Below are 20,664 nucleotides of genomic sequence, written 5' to 3' on the forward strand. Positions count from 1 at the left end.
TGCCCAGGACCATGTCCAGATGGATTTTGAATTTCTCCAAGGGTGGGCACTCCACAATCTCCATGGGGGACCTGTGTCAGTGCTAGGTCACCTTTACAGTGAAAATGTGATGTTCGGAGAGACCTCCTGTGTTTCAGTTTGTGCCCATTGCCTCTTCTACTGTCACAAGGTGCCAATGAAAAGAGTCTTCTTTACACCTTCCCATCAGATACACATCGATTGAGAACCTCCTGAGCCTTCTCTGCTCCAGGCTGAACAGTCCCAGTTCTTTCAGCCTTTCTTGCTCCAGTGTGTCCATTTCTTTATCATACTGGGGAGCCCAGACAGGGCCACAGGACTGCAGGTGTGGCCTCAGCAGTGCTGAGCAGAGGGGAAGGATCACCTCCCTTGTCTTGCTGGCAATGTTTTATCTAATGCAGCCCAGGATACCGTTACTCTTCTTTGCCACAAGGGCATGTTGCTGGCTGAGGGTCAAGCTGTTGTCCACCAGGACCCCATGGATCGTTTTCTGCAAAGCTGTGTCCCAGCTTGTTCTTCCCCAGCTACACTTGCATGTGGTTGTTCCTCCCACAAGTACAGGACTTAGTACTTCCCTTGTGGGTTCATGGGGCTCCTGTCAGCCCATGTCTCCAGCCTCTTCAGTTTGTGCTGGATGGAAGGATAATCCTCTGGCGTATCAGCTGCTCCTTCCAGTTTTGTGTCATCTGCAAACTTGCTGAGGGTACTCTCTCTCCCATCATCCAGATGATTAATGAAAGTGTTAAACAGGATGGGACACAGTACTGACTGGGGTATTCTGCAAGTTACTGTTACCCTTCTTTTTCTCTGTGCTGCCTTCTCTTGGCTTGGGTTGGAAGGAACCTTCAAGATCATCTAGTTAAAGATTATCTTCCCCTAATTGTTACTTTCCAGTTCCTGTCTTCCACTTACCCTTTGCCCTCCCTGCACTTCCCTTCCCCTCTATCCCTGTTGTCTTCCATCTGGTCCTAAGTTGTGAGGGTGTTGCAAACACTTAGTGTTCATGCAGTGACTAACACTGTACTGCTCACATCTTTGATTTAGAATGCTTGATTTAGGCACTACTGTATTACAACAAACATCAGAAGAACATCAGTATGAACGTCTGTTTTTCATATGCTGCCTTGAAGCCTGCTTTAGAGAATCCAGGGGTTTAGCTCTCTAGGCTGGGAGCAAACATCTAATGAACTATTGAAGAATTCTTTGTATTGGCATTTTTCCACATCTTTTCACATTTTCTATTCCCAGCACTTTGGTTTCCTTCCAATCCTTAATATTGCTACTAGTAGTCAAGATGTTCTGAAAATGTGTGTGCAGAGAGTGTTAGTGGGGGTTAGTGACTGGCCATTGGAGCAACCAACTAAGTAGCTATTCTTTATTTGACAGTGTCGACTGGTACTGCTATAACACCAGGCGATCTGTTAAATTGTACTGGAAAGTGCTGAGCAAGAGGGGCATCCTTATCTCAATTTCCCCCTGTTTTGGGGAAATCAGCTACAATTTTTGTAATATCTTTATGTTTGTGAGTGTGCATATATGAAAAGACACAGTTGTACTTTTACTTCGTCTGTCCTTTAGAGGTTCTACCCCAACGTGGTAATATTAAATACAGTTATAACATAAATGTAAGGGATCTTATGCTATGTCTTTTTTCACCATGCTCTTCCCTTGTTCTCCCTTCTCCTGTTTGCTGTGGTGTCAGACATGCCTTGAAAGCTGCAAGCTAATTTAGACCATGTTTTTACAGTGTCTTATGAAACCTGGGGATGGTCCTGTCTATGAGTGAGAGAAGAAGACACCTCTGGCTTGTGAAATAAACTTAAGCTTTTCAGCAGGTGCAAGAACCCTCAGTGCTGCAAGGGGAAGTTTATGAAAAGTTGAAAGAAATTAACCTCAATTAAAAGGAATATTGATTGATTGTTACAGAGTTAAATATGATATATTGCTCAAGAAAAAACTCTACATTAAAAGAACATTAAAGTTATGATAGAAAACATTAAAGCCAAGAAATTTGCCACAGAGGGTGAAATGTAAAATTGTTTACCTCTCTTTCTAATACCTAACTGTAATAGGACACAGTAAGGAATTAGTTAAAAACATCCCCTATTGAGCCAAGGAATTAGGATTCTTCAGGGTGTATTCTCATTTTGGTTTGCTGAGATTTTGTTGCTCAGCAGTCATTAAATATGTTAAACTGAAAATCTGGGCCCCTTCAACTATGAATATCTCTTCTGTGTTTTCCATTAGCTTGTGCTTAGTTTCTTAGTTTTTTTCCCCTGAGATAAAAGTCTTTGAAGTTCTGTAGACAACTAATGATGGTTTAAACACTGTTACTGGTCGTATAAGGAAATTACTTACTAGACGGTAGAAACAATCATTTTTGTAGATATATAGATATATAGATATCTGTGTGTGTGTGTGATTGGAACCTTAGAACTTCAGCTGTAATTAACATCAGCTTTACCAATTCAATGTGAAGAAAACCACCAAAACCATCACTTGCCTTTGGGAGCCGTAGTAGTCACTTAGGTTTAGTACTGGGCACGTGGATCAGGTGCTAACAGGTGGTGGTGTTCATACGTTCACTTTCAGTCCTTGTCAGGAGTGCTCTGTTCTGCTCCATCATCTGCTGACACACAGTGTTCAGTAGGAATATGTTTCAAATAGAGGTTTGCTACTAGCTTGAAGCTTACGCACAATAAGCTAGCACCTGTATAAAAAACACTTTCCTTCTCTGCAACCCAGGAGATGGCTCACGCCAATCAGAATCTGAAACACTTAAAGGTGGTATTTGAAACTGTTAAGGGTGTGAATTTCTTTTGAAATACATATACTTACTTCTGGTAAAAAGTGAATGTTAGTAGGATAAATATGTTCTTTAGACTCCTTACTGGGAGCAGCTGCTGTTAAGAGTGGGAGTCAAGGACTCATCTCCTCCACTGGGAATCCACAATATTTTTTTTTTTCTTCTGACTCTGTCTAGAGCAAAGAAGAAAGGGAAGTGATAATTCCTTTGGAAAGCCACATTTCACAACCATCTGTTAGGCGATAATACGTGTGTTCCCAGAGAATTAGCATGCTTGAATCCCATTGAGTGGAATGGCCCAGCTATAAGCTCACCAAAGCCTTGCTATAAAAAGTGACAGTCCTTTGAAATGTAAGCAATGTGATAGTTTTTATTCAGTTTAACGTAAGTGGAATTTCTTTATGGTAATTTAATTTTGGAATGTGTTTTAATAACTCTACATTACATGTATATGAGAAAGTCCTTAGCCTTCACAGAGAGGTGGTTTTTAAGGCCAAAGTAATTTTTTGTAATAGTTGAAATGAAGCCTCATAGTGATAGAAGAGTGTATGACATAGCTGTAATAAATCTGCAAGTGGTGGAGCAGAGCATGAATGTTTACAGAATTGGAGTAGGAGTGAGTGGACCTCTAGAAATTCAGAGTTGCCTCTTGTGTGTTAGTCCAAATTTAAGAAACTGAAGAATCTGAACAGAGACGATGTTTCATAGCAAAAGCAGATGTTCTGATCAGTGTTTCAGCAGTGGTTGAAAAAGTTCTGGAAGCTGAAAGAGGGACAAAACGTGTGGCTGTGACCGATTTGGGGTTAAGTTGGTACTTATGGCTGGCAGAAATAATAATTATTTGGAAGAGGCTGGGGGAGCAGAGGTCACGGGGATGGTAACGGAGTGGTGATTTGCAAGGACCCATGTCAGCTGTTTTCATGAGAGCAAGTAGCAGGTTATGCCTAAGTACTAGCACTGATAAACCAGAGCAGAGCAGTCAGGACTTTGTGCTTAGGGGTCAGGATTTGAGACTTCCTCACTTAAAAAGAGTGAGTAGGAAACAGTGAGAGAAGAGTGGAACGGGATGGGGAGAGAGGGAAGATCAGGGAATGGAGAATCTGAGATTCTTTCCTTAAAACTGACTCCTTTGTTGCTATAGATCTGTATCTGTGATTGTCCCACAGCTGTAGGAAAAAATTACTTCCATGACCTTTCTGGCATCTCTTTTCGTAGTCTCACCTGGAAAAGTAGTGGAAAAATCGCTTTTCTTAGTGTGTTGGAACAACATGAAAGGTTCATAAGGGTTTTCCATGGCTACTCTTCATCATCTCTCTCTTGGTAAGCACTTAGATATTGCAGGCTTGACAAACATCGTCTTCATGTATTTGATATTGTTGAGTATCTTGAACAAGAAGGTGGGCTGGTTTTGTTGTGACTGTCAACCACTTGGGGATAGCCCTGCTAGAAAACTGATAACTTAACTATAGTCCAGGTGGCTGTGCTTTATGTGTGATGCCAGATCAGTGTCACTTTAGACAGGGAGTTTTTTTCAGTGTATCCCCTGCAACTGGCCTTTGAGGCAGCCATGATGGCATCTCTGAGGCAGACAGGAAAGGAGGAGGGAATGGCAACCATGTGGTAGAGGGTGCAGGGTGAAGAAGCTGAATCTGTAGGTAAATGGAGCATTGCCAACTTAGTTAATTAAATCTGGACTACAAAAAAAGTTTTGAAATCTCATGAAAAACCTGCTGTATGATGTATGAACTTAATTTGATTTCCTGTTATTTCAATTGAAGGAAATCTGAGACTTCATTATTTAGACAATAGACTACTCAGTATATAGGTTTTTGCTAAGGTCATAGATTAAAACTCCCTGTTATAAAAAAACCCAGAAGTATGTTTTAAGTAAAGTAATATATAATTAGATATGTGGAGGATTTGATTAGTGGTTTGAGACATGTATAGCATTACACCTATAGAAGAAAATGTTCTAATGTGTTAAAATTCCCTCACAAAAGCCTTAATTCTAGAAAACTATGTCTGAATAGTCTTGCACCTGTAAAATTAAAGGATTGAAATAGCTCTGCATATCTGTGGGGATAAGGATTTTGCAGATTTTTTTTCGGAATAGGGATCATTATTTCTGCCAGCAGTTAACATATGTATAATAATTGCAAAAGCACAGCTATTTGTGTAACAGTCTAGTTTCATGTGCTCTGTGAATGTATTTGCAAACTTGTGTACATAACTCCCATAGCTTTACCATCAATGCGTGTACTTTTGTTTTCAATGGAAAAAACAAATGTTGAGAGGCTAAGAGTTCATAGGGTATTAAGTGAAAATAAAATTGACTTAGTTCTCTTAGATATATTAGAGGAACATTCTGTGCTGTGTCTTTGTTTTCTATAGGCAAAAATAAAATCTGCAAGCCCATTGGAGTTTTTAATACAATATAAATGTCATACATAATCATAACAAGTATGCAAAATGTTTTCAAACATTTGTATTGTATGGAAGCAATTACTGGCACCGACTGCATCACACACCCCTCATATGGGCTAAGGCCAAAAGAAATGAAGGTCTCTAAACAAAATTACTTTGTGTGGGTGGGAAAAGAGTGAGTTTTAACTTTTATTAGGGAGCAACACTGAGCCATATTTTAATGCCAATCACATACTCTGTAACTCAAACAAATACTAAAAAAATCGTTCCATATTAGGCTTTTGTTGCTTTTTCTTGTCATTCTTTGCCACAGGTCTTCCAAAGGAGACTTTTGCATTTTCATAGTAGAAGAGTTTAAGGTATGGTGTATACAACAAATACAAATCTAGCAGGAAGTTACTTCTCCATTTCTTGTGCACCCAGCTCTGTGGTTGCTGTGATAGTACATAGCATTTTTTCTCAACATGTTAATTTTACTTATAGTAAACCAGCTTTGCCTCCCATGCTTCTGTTTCATATCTGTAAGTTACCATGATTGTTCTTCCAGGTGCTTTGTTCAATGGTGTATTTGCAATCCTGCATGTTCAGAGCAACCTTCTCTGGAATCCGGCTTTCTGACATCCAGGCAACTGTCAGTAATTATACAGTTTGTATGCATGAAGATGGAAATAAAGATTCCATCTTGTCTTCTGCAGCTAGATGTGTATTTTCATTCAAGTAAATGTGTTCTCATATGTTAGTGACTTCCACTTTGCTTGCATAGCTTCTTCCTGCAAACTTGGGCTCTGGCTTACCTTTGTAAGCCTCTGATGCTTGCCATGTTAGGACAGTCCATTTGGACCCCTTGAGAAGCCAGAATGCTTTGTGTGCATAAATTCTGGCCACTTCTTCCATGCCAGCTGGTCTGATAAGGGACACAGCCTTTTCTGACTATTTCTCTTTTTCTCTCTTTTAAAAGTGGCTTTTATCTCCTTACGTCCTGGGCCCTTATGATGCCAGTTGTGCTACTTCATTGCACGTAGAAATAAACCCTTAGGAGTTAAACCCAGAACATTTCAAAGTTGGAGTAGACTTTACAGCAGTGCACACAGTCCCTTCTTATAACTGGACCATCACTTTTCTGAGGAAGTAACTTTTTCAGGGTCTTTCCTGCTGAGGCTTGTCACCCTGAAGTACTGACATTTGGGAGTTTCCCCCAAAAGACTAATTGTGATGTTCGTGCTTTCGTGGACACGCAGTTGAGTCATTATGCTGCCACTTTGTTATAATGTGTGGTCGCGTGTGTGGTATGTACTGGGCAAAGGGGTGCACCAGCTGAATTCTGAATGGAGGAGAATACTTTGTTGCAGAAGGTTTGAAGACATTGGTTAGTATTTGCTCCTTTATGTTTCATGTGGCAATATAAGTAATGTAATAAATCTTGATGTGACACTCACAGTTTGTGAAAGTCAGCAATTAGGAATTCACGTGTAAAATGCATTGTATGTTTTGGTCCATGGGTTAGTAGAACAGCATCTCTTGAGTGCTGCTACTGCAGACAGAGAAACTTTTAGAGGATAGTGACGTAGGAGTGGGTGTCATGAACATTTTATGGCAGTAGGGACCCACACAGGCAGCACAGTTAAAAAGTTTTGAATGGAATAGTCTTGGGACTGAATTATGCAGCTGAGTACAAACTAGAAAGCAGAAAAGCAGATAGAGAAGCAGATGAATGCTTTTGTTAGGGCATGAGGTGCATGGAGGAGATCAGGATCAGATTCTTTTATGCTAAAATGAGGCATGTATTGCACTATTTGTATGTGTATGGGCATTAGGAATGTATCTGTGGGTACAATGTCATACTTAGACTGCACTTCTGTGGTTTTTATGCTCATCGGAATACCTGTAAGCCTGCAATTTAGTTACCTATCTCAAATTATCAGAAAGAATACAGAACAGTGTGGATAAAACGGAGAGTACAAACTGTTGTCCTGCCCCCTCAAAATTCCTTCTGAGCTTCAGGGTGAATTCCAGCTAATAAAAAAAGGCACTCCCTTTTGGCTGGAAAAGAGAGATTTTAACAGGAGGGACTCTGTGTGTGTGCCTCTGTGTGTATGTGTGTGTGTAACAGCCAGTGATGCTATGTGGATACATGTGTACACACACACTTAGATATGTATATACACACACAGAGACACACACGCGCGTTAGTTAGGCAGATGCTGGAGTAATGCTGTTGAAAATTTCTGTTAATTTGGTGTGATAAACCAGCTGTGCTTCCTGTAGGGTAAAACACTCATTCTCAATATTCTTAAAACAATATTTGTCACTTGCACAAGTAATTTGCATGTAAGTCATTTTTTAATGTAAATCTTTGCTGTATCCCTATTAGGTAGCTGAAGCATAATTCCCACTTTATACACAGTTTAAAGTCACATCCTCAAAAGTGACTTGTAAATTTGGTTTCCTGATTTAGGATCTGTCAGGCTCTGATTACTCTAACCATTCACAGCTGTGGCAGAAGTCAACTGGAACAGCAAATCAGTACCTATGAGCATTAAATCAGGCTTCCCAAAAATGAACCCCTTTTAGAGAGACTATATATTTCTATCTGTGAAGAGGTTGTGTGATATGCTATTAAATTGGTCTGGATTGTGTGGCACTGTTTATTTCTTGGTTTCTTAATCCACTAGAAAAGGTACCTCACTGAAAAATTTTTCTGTTGCTTCCAAGCATACCCATAATGTTCAGGCGTGTTCTTACTTTCTACAAACGATTTTAATTGCGTGCAGTTTCACGATCATGTTATGGCAAGTGTGGTTGGATTTGGAGTTATAGTGTGGCTTTTCTTTCGTGCTCGTGTAAGAGGGAGTGCCCATGGCAACTTTGTCTGTGAATGAAGCAGAAATTTGCTAGTTAAACAGTTTTGCTTCCTATATGATTCATCAATTCTTTTTTTTCCCCCCACGTAGTAGGGCAATAGGGTATTTAGGTGTACAGTATGTATTGAGGGTAGGTAAATTTTATGTTAGTAATATTATACATCAGCACACAAAATGTTACTTCTTTGTCTGCTTCCTTGGATTGAAGTAAAATCTGGGCTAGACTACAAGTAACAGTGAAGTAACTGTAATAGTCTGTCTTTTTGCAAGAGTCAGCTGATTTCAGCTCTTAATATCATAATTCTCTTTAGCATTCAGAAAGATAAGAGAAAAGTGTGTGGAGTATCAACAGACTTTTTTTTGGCTTTGAAAAAATCTGCTTGTTACCTCACCTGAGAAACTATTTAAAATATGCATGGAGAATATTTTTATCTTTCTTTTTTTGAGTTGATAGATTTTTATGTCTGAGCTGGTAAATTTTCCAGCAACCATCACCACCTGACATTGTGTTGCTGTTTCCAGTTTGTACTGACTTGTTGGCTGTGGTACAGTCTTCCTGCATTACCTACTTACTGTGTCATTGTAGTGAATTTTGTAAGTTCAGTTAATCAGGTGAATCACAGTGCTTAGTATATTTCTGTCTTTGATAAGCTTTTGTCATTCCTGTTTCATAGTTCAGTCCTTTAGCAGCCTTCCTTTAACCGCAAGATTCACTTTATTCAGCCAAAGAAAATAAGACAAGGAAAGGTAGAGGAAACTTTCATAACTGAAAGTTTTATGAATAGTTTTTATATAGATACATACATATTTGAAGAGCTTGGCCAAATGATGACTTTGACAAAGATTTAACAAACCAGGGGTGTGAAGTGTTCTGTAGGCTAACAGTTTTAATGGGTTTATCTTAGACAGTTCTTCAGTTGTGAAAGTGTCAGTTAATAATTTACCCATCCCAAGAGGCCGTGGAAGCAATCACACTCAGCAGCAAGGTACTTCTGGGCCTGTCGCGGTGCTGCAGCTCATCTTGACTGTGGAAATGCGCCACTGGATGCGACATCAGCACTGTGTCTGCACTTTGACAAATGAAGTCTTGTAAGAGCTAAATAAGGCATGGGAAGTTTTGGAACAAGCAAATAGCTCTTCAGTTGATTTCTGCAGTAATGGATTACTGTAAATGTCCATCTGCTGCACATCAGAGGGAACACAGGTTAAAAGGGAAGGATTTGGGGCTTTTTGGTACTGTGTTTTGGTGGGGGGTTTTTTTGGTGGGTTTTTTGTTTGGTGTTTTCTTTTTTTAAAAAAAGTCCTGAACCATAGAAAATGTTTCTAAAATCCAGAGGTAGAGGTACAGTTAGCAGTGTTTGCATGGTATTTGGAAAGTAAATGTTCTGCTCTGATGATGCATTGCAAGAGCCAGAGTCTTCTACCAGAAATGTGAATGTTTAACATAAAAAAGCCCTGAAATATAGTACTTTAACCATCACCCTTTACCATGCAATTTGTTCAGATGCAGTTGTTAACATGAAATCGCAGTAGATTAAGCACTATTTATGTGAATTTTATTCCAGCATTTACTCATTGAATTATCCTGTACTACCAGGATGGTAAGTTTTGTAATTTGTTTTTCACTATATGAAGAATGTTTCTCCACAAATACTTACTTTTGCAGGCATATTTTTTTATTAGACATTATGCCATTCTAAAGATTTAGAGTTGTTTAATAATGATTTATTATAGTAATTTATTCTGCCAGCTGTGGCACATTTTTACTGGAATTTGTAAATCAAATGTATATTGAAATTCACTAGAAACATGCATTTCAGATTCTAATGAAATGTACTCTAAAATTGTTTTTAGAAGTGGGCAGCTATATGAATGTACTGTTACTTTCAGTTCCTGGTATTATATATAAGCTTTTCCTCCACCTGTTTTTTTTTTTGTTTTTTTTTTTTATTTCCTAGTCTTAGATGTTTCACAGGGTTAGTGAATCTCGATGCTCCTGTGTGAAAAAACCAGCAACAAAACTGTAGAGCCATTGACTTTGTCCTCCAAGGCATCAGTATCAAATCATGCACTTGACCTGCAGTGATCAAGTCACGTTAAGGATTAGGAAGACAACCTGACAGCAGTTTCAGTGTGCTTCTAATTGCTGTCTCTGTGTTGTGATAGAAAGTGCATGTCTTGAATTTAGCGAGTCATAAGAGACACTGAGTGAAATTAGTATCTGAGGTGATAGAAAAATGTGTGTGTGTTTGGTGGGGAGGGAGGGAGGCAGGGAGAAACCAACAGTATGTTTACAATATTGTGTAAAAATTTCACAATATTTTTTCAATAGTATTGTTTCATTTGCAGCTTAACTACAAACCCTACATTTAGTTCATTTTAAAGCTCTGGTGAAGCATCATGCCAGTAACTCTCTTTTAAATTTGTAGTCTGATACTTGCTATTCTTGGCTCTTGGAAAATCTGGCATGAGCTGTGGGTGTGAAGTACGCTTTAAAATTCCAGCTCTATGTATCAGTTTCCCAACATTAAAAATCAAAATGAGATACTTTCTTCCTTCTATCTGTTGTCTCTCTTGATTATTCAGGCTATAAACCTTTCTAGACAGGAACTCTCTCTTCCTTTTGTTTGTACAGCACCCAGCACAGCTGGAGGAGGGAGATGGGCCGAGCTTGGTTTTAAGTCTCTTAGACTTTGTTTTAATACAAATAGGATGCAGCTAACAGCAATGAAGCGATCTCTCAGTGCCTGCATAAATAATCCTGAGATAAATTTTCTATAAATTAAAATCCAAAATATCTTAGATTTATTTTGTGGGTTTGGTTCTGATCTCAAAAAGAAAGCATCTGTTGCTTCATACCTTGTGAAAATCAGATGCTGTGCATGTGTACACAAGTATGGGATCCCAACTTGCCAGATAAGCAATGGTAATTTCTTGTTTATCAAAAATCAGGAATAAACTTCAAAAGCACAACATGTTAGGATACTGAAAGGTTGGGGTTTTTTTCATTTTTGCGAATGTGATCTCTTCATAACAATAAGTAAAATTGTCATGACAGGATCCAAAAGAGAGAAAGGATGGGAAGCATCACATTTCTAAATGAGTAACTAGGGATTTTAATTACTCTCTCTGAAATCATGAATGCATTAGGAAAACTCATGAACAAAAAATAAATGTAAGTACATTCACCTACAAAAATTCCAGTGTAAAGCATAATGGTAAGTCATGCATTGAGAAAAGTGCAGAAATTTATTCCCATTTCCTGTATAGGGATGGGATGGCTTTTATAGTGTGATTGCAGGAGCATTCACAACAATGTAGAAGCTGAGAGTTCAAGGTTCATTTCTTAAACAACTTTTAAAAAGATTAATTTTTTCTTAAGAACTCTGCATTATTTGACAGGAAACGTCTGATGTTTTCCTTGATGCTTTCTAGGTGTTCTTTTCACCTCAATTACCTTGGTACAGTTAGCTCTTCTGTTAAGTCAAGTGTATGACACTATATAGTCTTCCATGTGTTTACTTTGATGCCTATCCTGTATTCCTTTTGAAAAGTGACCCGCAAAGCAAATACACCTGCTTTGTGCCCTGATTTTCTTGGCTTGGCAGGTTTGTATTTTTTCTCAATTCTTTCTGTATTAATCTTGGATGTGAGGAAGGAGTAAGAATCATAGGAAAAGTTTTCATTGTTAAAATTTCTACATTGCTTTGCTCTTTTAATCTCTTAGATTTAAAACTTGCTGAGATTTTTCTTCATTGGAAGGCTCAATCCTAGAAGATCTTTCTTCTAGCAAAAGCAAAAAAAAGGCTTTTTTTAAATTTTATTTTTAAGTCAGAATTTCTCTCTCCATCCAAATGTGCCCCTAAGATAGATTTCATCTTTTAGGCAAACCAGGACATAACTCCCTTTCTGACAGTTTTACTTAAAGTGCTAATTTTTTTGCTTCTAAGACACCTTCAAAGTTATGGGAGAGTATTACATTTTCAGGAGGTTAAAAATCTTTATAGGTACTCACCAGGTTTTGTTTTTGCTTGCTGTTTTTACATCTGAGTGGAACACTTTTGTGCTACTTTAAACTTGTTAGCTGTGTGTCACCTTCTAAGAAATGCTTACTTGATAGCTCATCAGCAAACAAAATCTTAAAGCCTTTTGTGTAGAAGCTTTGGACAACAGGGGCATAGACCACTGACATTCTCCCAGATTATTTCCCACCTAAAAAAACCCAACAAACCCTTTTGCTGAAGTGGAACTAGTTTTATCTCATGATTGACTTCTAACATATTCACAGGTATCTTGGAAGTGCATTGAATGAAGGAGAATTGATAGTTGACCGTACTGGAATTACGCTGTGCTGCAATGGCTCTCTGTAGTTCTGTCTTTAAGCATATACAACCAGCTGAATCAACCTAAACTGATACTTGTAGTGGGTTACTGGTTTTGCTGCTCTGTTTTGCTAATCTCAATGGAAACAGAAACAATGAGACCGATGTTGCGAAAGGGAAGGAGAAGGGGTCTAACTGATGGCATCCTGAGGGAGCTCAGTGGGGATCATCGATGTTCAGCCATACTTCACATTTCCCTACCCTGCGTCTTCTTCCTCCTTCAGAGCATATGCATGAATGAGGATGAAATCTGTTTGACAGAGAGCCTTCTGCACCTCCCAACAGCCAACACTGGAAGAAACCTGTTGATGTGTCCTTTCCAATTAACCATCTTTTTTAGGGACTGCCACTCCTTGCTGTGGTTGAACCTTACCTATGTTTCCAAGATGTATTTGGCATAAAAAAGAAGAAGCTCTCTTGCAATATTGGCAGGTTTTTGAAGGGACATTTGTGTACCCCACAGGAATTTACAAGCCCGGTTTTCAGATTAAAAGTAGTAAGAAAAGTAACTTAATCTCAGGTGGTAAAATGTTTATGTCTAGTAAGTGAAGCTTCTGTTTGTTATACAGTACAAGTAAAACGCTGAAACATTCACATCCTAGGGATAAAAAGGAATAACAGGCATAGCTTTCTGTTTTAGAACCCATTAGTACAGAGTGGGAGATCTTAAAAAATTCAGGCTGAAGTAGCTTGGAAGTATCTGCTTTCCTTACCTGGCTTCAGACAGGTCTAAGGATGGTGCTGCAGAGGATGCAAGGTGTTTTAGTAAGGGGGAGGACATGTTAATTCTTCTCTATTGTACATGTAATAAAGTTACTAACGCTATTGAAGGTGTACCCCCCGTGCAAACTGGTGGTTAAAACTGTTTTTGTGCCTTTTAGATGCAGGTCAAAGGGCAGAGGAGTGTCCTACCTGTGAGTGCTTAAGCAACACTGTTACCTGGAACACCTTCCACTCCCCTTTTCTCCCATCCTTGAACACAGCACGCCCCCACCTCAACCCCAGCACTCAAATCTTCCCATAGCAGATAGACTTGTAGATGCTTCTTTGGTGCCAGCCTTGGGAGTCTGTTGCAATTACTGTAAAAACAACATCCATTTTAGTCTTTAAATGGCACTTTTAAGGTCCCTGTGGGCTAGCTCATCCCAAGGAGGCCATATGTGAAAGCCGAGGCAGGGGTTGTCCATTGTGATTTTTCCTTTAAAGCATATTTGTCCCTTTCCCCCCAACACGCACATTCTCTCTTCAGTTGTGTGAATGGAGAAAACCCGAAAGCTTCAATTTCAGGTCTGGCTTCTCAAGAAAACCAGTGTGGTTCATTTGTGGGTTGGGAATAGGGGTTTAAATTGGCATAGACTTGTGGGTGCTTTGGGGCTGGAGCACACTCAGCTGTGGGTTCCAGATGCTTGCTATCCTGTATTAATGTGGCTTGTCTGTGAAACCATGGCATCCGCAATACTATACAAAGGTCCACGCCTGTGGTGGTTTGGGAACTACTCCCAGTGAGAGAAATTTCAATTTTTAAAGTGAGTTAGAACAAATTTACAGACATCCAGCTCAGAAGGGCTTAGATAATGCAAAATTCTGCTTATGAGTTTCATTTTAAGAGAGATTCAGACAGTAACATACATCAAAATTTCAGACTCTTCATGAACAGCATTTTGGTGTTCTGAAGATGAACCAAGGAAGTAACATGCTTATTTACCCCATGAAGCTTTAATACTATAGGAGCTCAACCTGTTTATATCTCCTATATTGCTGGCATAACCAGTATGCTAGTATCATAGAAATGTGCATTCAGTGTTTATCATCTCCTATGGCAGCAACACAGAGAACATGTTTTCTATGGGGCAGAAAAGAGAAGTACATTTCTTCCAAATGTGCTGAATGTTCTCAGATGTATTTGTCTTTAAGAACTGCATGTTTTTCACAATTTTGGAAAAGCAGGCCAACTCATAATTTTTTCCCTGAAAGTATGAATGAATTACTAATATTAAGAATATTTTTTCATTTTATCTTCAAGTCACTTGTTAAAAAAATTCACCCAAACTATTGTCTTGTATATTAAATTTAATAGAATAGGAAGTATTTTTAGATTGCTTTTTATTGTAAGCCCTGTCGCTGCAATCTTGGATTTAATAAAGAATTGTCTTTGTATAGTATCTATCACACAAACTTTATCTCCAAAACACTGTGCAGAGTTAATAAAATTAAAAAGTTTTTTTTTTCCTTTTTACTAGAAGTTAAGAGACATAGACATGAGAACAGAGACATATTGTTTCCAGATGAAGGCTGAAAATAGATGGAGAATGAGGGAGAGAAATGCAGCAGGGTGGTTCCAGATGGCAGGCATTGCAAAGGAGAAGGTCCTTGCAGCCATGTTGGCCAGAGTGTACAAAAGGACAAAAAAGGAGTCTGATGCCAAGCAGAGGAAACTGAAATATAGAGTAATGAAAGTAATATTTTAGGAAATTTATAAAAGATTTTTAAAATTAGTAAGTGGCCTTTTTTTTAACTGAGTGGAGAGTGGGATTTGTTTCTATGCAATGAGGATATTTCAGGTGAAAAGATGTTATTAAATTTGAATATTACTGGTGCTCTGTACTCAGCAGGTGAGCAGGTATCTTGGTATCTTTTTTCTTTTTTTTTTTAATGTTTTCAAACAGAATAGTAGCTTGTAAGTATTTAAAAGTTTATTGAGTCTTATTGCACTTCTGAGTATCTTATAAATTATTTAATTGTCTGATGGATATGTGGCTACCTAACTATAGGGCATGAAATATGCACTGTTCCTCTAATACACTGGAGGGAGACCTGTTTATAAAGTATTTAGTATTGGTTTTATAATGCACTGTTGTCAACAGGAGACCACGAAGCTCAAAGATCAATCTCATTTTGGCCCACAGTATTAATGCTGCTTTATGAAACACTGTGACAGGTCACTTAGACAACAGCTCTTAATGAAAGGACTTTGTGCCAGTGTGTGGTCGTGTGACTGTCTGTTAGTAAGGCATACTTTAGTCGCTGCCAAGGCTGCAGATGAATCTCTTTGTCCAAGTCCCTGAGGTGACTTTGTGGCTGCTGCTACTGCTGGCCAGGTGATGGAGCTCATCATTTCCCCGGTCCTCCAGAGAGAAGTGAGACAGAGACTGCTCGAGTTCTTGCTAATGCAGCCTTTCCTAATTGTCCAGAGAGCTAGTAAGACACTGGCCAGTTCAGGCAATTCTGTGTACTGTGAACGAGTCAGTAATTAGGAAAACATAGCTGCTCTTAATTCAGTCTTGCATTTGTGCATGAAGTGTCTTTTCAGCCATCTAAAATTCAGCTGTTCTATAAACCTCCAGGATTTTTAGGTGTTTAGTTATTTAATTATGACAGACTTCTATTTTAGGCACCAAGTAATTGTAACTAGAAAGTGGCACAATAGATTTATCGAATAATTAGATTATAAGCTTAGCCTATACTTAAACCCTTTTAGGCTGTTGTGGGGTCCAAAGACCTTGCTTGTTATGGAGACAGTTTACTAAAGTAAAGTAGATGAGAGTAATGAAACTAACTACCAGAGGATAAATTGCTTTGCAAAGGTCTTGCACTAGTGTCCAGTAGACAATTTCCACAGTTCTAGGGTGTTTTTCAGAAAAGAACAGCACAACTTGCTGAGTTTGATACTATATTAAAAATACAAACCTTCCTTAACCCCAGATAATCAATAGCTGAAAGATGTTGTAATATAGTAGTACCGCTGTGTAATAGTACAGTGATAATCTGTGGATGTAAACACGTGTCAGTGTGGGGGGAGTTTAGATCAAAGTGTTTGAATTATCTTTCTGGATGAGTTACATTAATTGGGTTGTTGCATTGTTATTTTAACAGTTGCTGTGAGCTTGTTACTAATTCTGTTGAATCCTGAACTTAGGTCTCAGCAGATACAACTGGTTTTGAAATAACTATTCTAAAAGTGAAATACATTTATTTTTGTGTTATACATCTTCCTGTGTTATATGGTATGTCAGGTGCCCTCTGTCCTTTTAATTCCTTGTAAATCAAAATAGAATGTCTGAATTCCACTATTATTTCAGTGGTGGGCATACAGACACTTCATTAGCTGCTCAGTTTAAACCAAAGTCTGTTGGAACTTGTTGTATCTACTGTGCTTTGAATCAGATTCTTATGCCTTAACATGGTTATCTTTTACTCTTTGGTATAAATAAATGGAGTTTTGTCAAAAAAAGATATTGATAGAAACACCAATACGAAATACATGTGCAGAACGAGCTGCCCTGTTTACCTGTCTGCAGCTTATGGGGTCTGCACCAAGGTTTTGCTAGGCATGTGAAATTCTGAGAAAAGCACGAGCTTTTTGGTTTCATGTATTATCCACATGTATGTAGTGCTTATTACTAGTTAAATGCCATGCTGATGTGTAGAATACCTTGTGAACAGAAAGTAATTACTTAGGAAATTTAATGGGCACAATCACAAACTGCTATTACTTGGCATTAGGTTATGTATTTTTACAAGGTTTTTATCAAGTTACTTGTTTTTATAACCTTCTGCATCCTACATTACACCTGCATTTTGTCATTTGCAAATGTGTATCAACTGTAATCATGATTCTTTGATTCTCTGCTTCACTTGTGTACTCCTCTGTTGACATACCTCCCTTACAAAGTAGGTTGAGAAACATAGTTTTTCCCTGTAAAAAGGAGTTTCAGGTGACCTGAACTCCCAGGACTGGCTTGTTTAAATAACAAACAAAAAACTGCAACAAAGGCAAGAAAACAAAAGAATATAATATTCATCACCTGCAGCTGACAAGAACTTTTTTTCTAACTTGTGTAATAACCTCCATGTTCATGTTCATACCCTAAACCTGTAATGGGGCATCTCTGCCGACATGCACCTGTGATCATGTTAAATGCTGAAGGAAAGCATGCATGGATGTCATTGCATTACCTGTGTGCTTTGTTTTTCTGTATTTGACTATTTGTTCTCTGTAACTGGTCAAAACATAGTGACTGAGTGACTAAAATCCTGATGATCTCACTTGATGAGGTTTTTGTCTGCAGGCAGTAGGTCACAGATTTCACCTTCCTTTTTGCTCGTGCTGTGCCACAGCAGTCTTTGTAAGGGTTTTCTGTTACAGGGTGCTGATACATAATTTGGCAAAGACATGATTACTATCAGTTGCAGTGTGACAGCTTGCTAGGAACTTTCCTAGCTTTTGTAACAGGAACGTACAATTTCAGACTCATAATCAGAAGTTTTCTTTGAGGATAAAGGTCCTGTCATGTCACCTAACGTGTAATGGGAAAGAAATATTTGTATTAAAAAAAAGGATAAATAACCAACTTACAGTAGGCTAGAATTTGAAAATAATTTAATTATAAGTGAAAACTTTAGTGATGTTCAAAAGTTCTGCCATGCTTCAATTGTCTGAAGATCTGAATGCTGAACACTTTTGACCTGAAAATTACTTATAAAAAAAAAAAAAAAAAAAAAAGCCAAAACAAAACAAAAAACTAGACATAAAATATAGATGTGGACACTTCCAGAATATGTGTGAATTAGGCATGGACATCAAAATGAAAACCAGATTCCTACATATGCAATACTACTGATAAAATAGAGAAGAAGGATGGAAGGATTCTGGAAGGACATTTGGAACACAGAGGACTAAAAAGAATTCAGTCTCATTGCATGATGACATAATCAGTCCTATACATTTTGGTTGTAAGTCAGAAGTTACCTATTAAAACTGACACAAAGATGTTTTACAAAGTAAGGATGACAGGTTTCAGTGAAAATGCAGTGCTGCCAATTTTTTTTCTTTAGGATATGGAAATTTGGGTGGATTATCTGTTCAGAGGAGGTTTCCTTTATTAATCCCCTCCCCCTTTTCTTCATTTTAGACATCTGTTAACATTTCATAAGAGTCTAACAGATGTTGCAGAGTGAGTCTGTTAAATGATTCTTAGGGCGAAGGGGATGATAAAGAATGCCATTTCCACAGTAGACTTACCACCTCTCTGAATATGACCATTAAGATGGCTTTGCGTAATTTTCAAGTATGAGTTTATATTCCTGACAGGACCCAATTCACGACTTTGTTGTTATCCATGGATAAAGTGTAAGCGTGATCATTATAGTCTCATCTTGCACATTATTGTAATGACAAATAGAAGAACTCTCTCTTACTTGGTGAAATGCATACTTTTTGGAGGCAGTATGGAATACTCAGTTACAAAACGTCTTTAAAACAACTCAGTTATATTAAGCTTGGTTGTTTCAACACAAGCAAGGGCTGATTGTCATGCGATGCGGAGGACCATTTTCATTATTTTGGCAGAACAGGCACAGTTTTGTCCTGATGAGTTATTAGATGAATACCAGAAAGCGTCACATGAAAAACCACTGATCTTTAACCCAGCTACCTACTTAACCAAGCCTAGAAATGAATAGTGAATAAGGGAAGAGCAAAGGCCAGTTTACTGTCATTACAAATTACAGAAACTGTTAACATCTGCAGCAAAATGAACTCTGGGAATTACAGGTACTATCTAGTAAGTCAGTCGAGGGTACAAAGATTTAGGAAAACTATGTATACAGATCAGATATGAGATCACCAACTGTGTACGGTCGTGTGTATATATCATTACTATTGAAAATGGGAACATTTGCATAAAAAGACATAAATATTTTCTGAACCTTTTCCCAGTACCTTTAATGAATCCTGAGAATAAACACTGAATGTAAGCAACGCTCCTTTAGAATAATCAATTGATAGTTACCATTAAATAAAAAAATAAATACTAAATCAACAGAAAGAATAAATCTATGCTCACTGTTTTATTTTTTTTTTTTTCCCCAGGAGTAGTCTTGAGGACACTGCTGCATGTACAGTTAATATAAACATTTATACTGAACTCCTAGATGTTTGAAAAACAAATACTGTAAAGATCAGTAACATTTTAAAATGATCAGTTATGGGAATTAATGCTTACAGAAAAACACCATTCTTTCTTGCCCTGCTAGTAGAATCGCATTGTCTCCCTACAGTCTTGTTAGCTCATACTAACTGAAATGCAAATTCTTTCCAACTAATTGGACCTCGTTGAACGTACATGTACAGTACATAGTTATATGCATGTAGATTTTTTTTACTAAATTCCACTGTAATTATTTTCTTGATTAATATCTAAAGCAGAGACGTGGAACAAAAATCTCTTTAAAGAGTTTACATATTATTGAACATTAAAAAGATAGTAACTGTTGCATGTTTTAACAGCTTAATTAATAATGCAGAATAATTGGAACAAAAAGAAGAAAATATTTTTTCAATGTTTAGTCATTTTGAACTATTTGCATTAACCCTTTGACTGAACTAATTAACACTGAAATGATCAGAATAATAGAATTTAGGGAAAAAAAAGATACATTTACATTATATAGCACATTCTGCTGCCTAGATTTGCTTATTGGCATCACTTGGGTTTTCTGTAATCACCTTTTCTATCCTTTCTTGCCATATGGTAGTACATTTCTGTATTGGTTGCTGTACTTTTAATGTTGTGTTTTTAAAAGATTCACGAAGCCACACATGTAATGTAATTGTCTTTGATAGTGAGTAATAAGTACTAGTTAAAATGAAGAGAAAGAACTCTTAACAGTTCACAAGGCATTTACAATTCTCAGAAACACAAGAAGACAACTGCAGCTGTGCTCTGTTTTAAGTTCCAGTAGAACGTGGGTTTCTGTAGCCACCTCTTCTGTTCAGCACCCTGGTATTCCCAGGAACTGAAAATGTAAAATAATTTCACAGATCCTTTTCTCTTTCAGCACAAATGCCATTGGAGAGCAGTGAAATACTTGCTGCACATATTCCTGATTAAAAACCTATTGAAAATGAGATCTTCTTTTGATGCTTTTAAAAGGATTTGTTTCAAATGCTGTTAGAGCCCTTACCTTGTTTATACAATTTCTGATTCTCATATGAGTTATCCAGAGGGGAGAGGAAAAATACTGTTGTACTCAGTTTGTGCCAAACTTGTGTACTAACAAGTAGTTCCCGTGCTTCCCACAGATAATTCAAAGGATATTTCTGCCTCCAAAGGAATTGTAGCCATAAACATAGGGAAATAGATTACAAAGGGAAGTACTGGATTCTAAGCCT

The sequence above is a fragment of the Falco rusticolus genome, chromosome Z (assembly GCF_015220075.1).
Source record: "Falco rusticolus isolate bFalRus1 chromosome Z, bFalRus1.pri, whole genome shotgun sequence".
Lineage (NCBI taxonomy): Eukaryota > Metazoa > Chordata > Aves > Falconiformes > Falconidae > Falco > Falco rusticolus.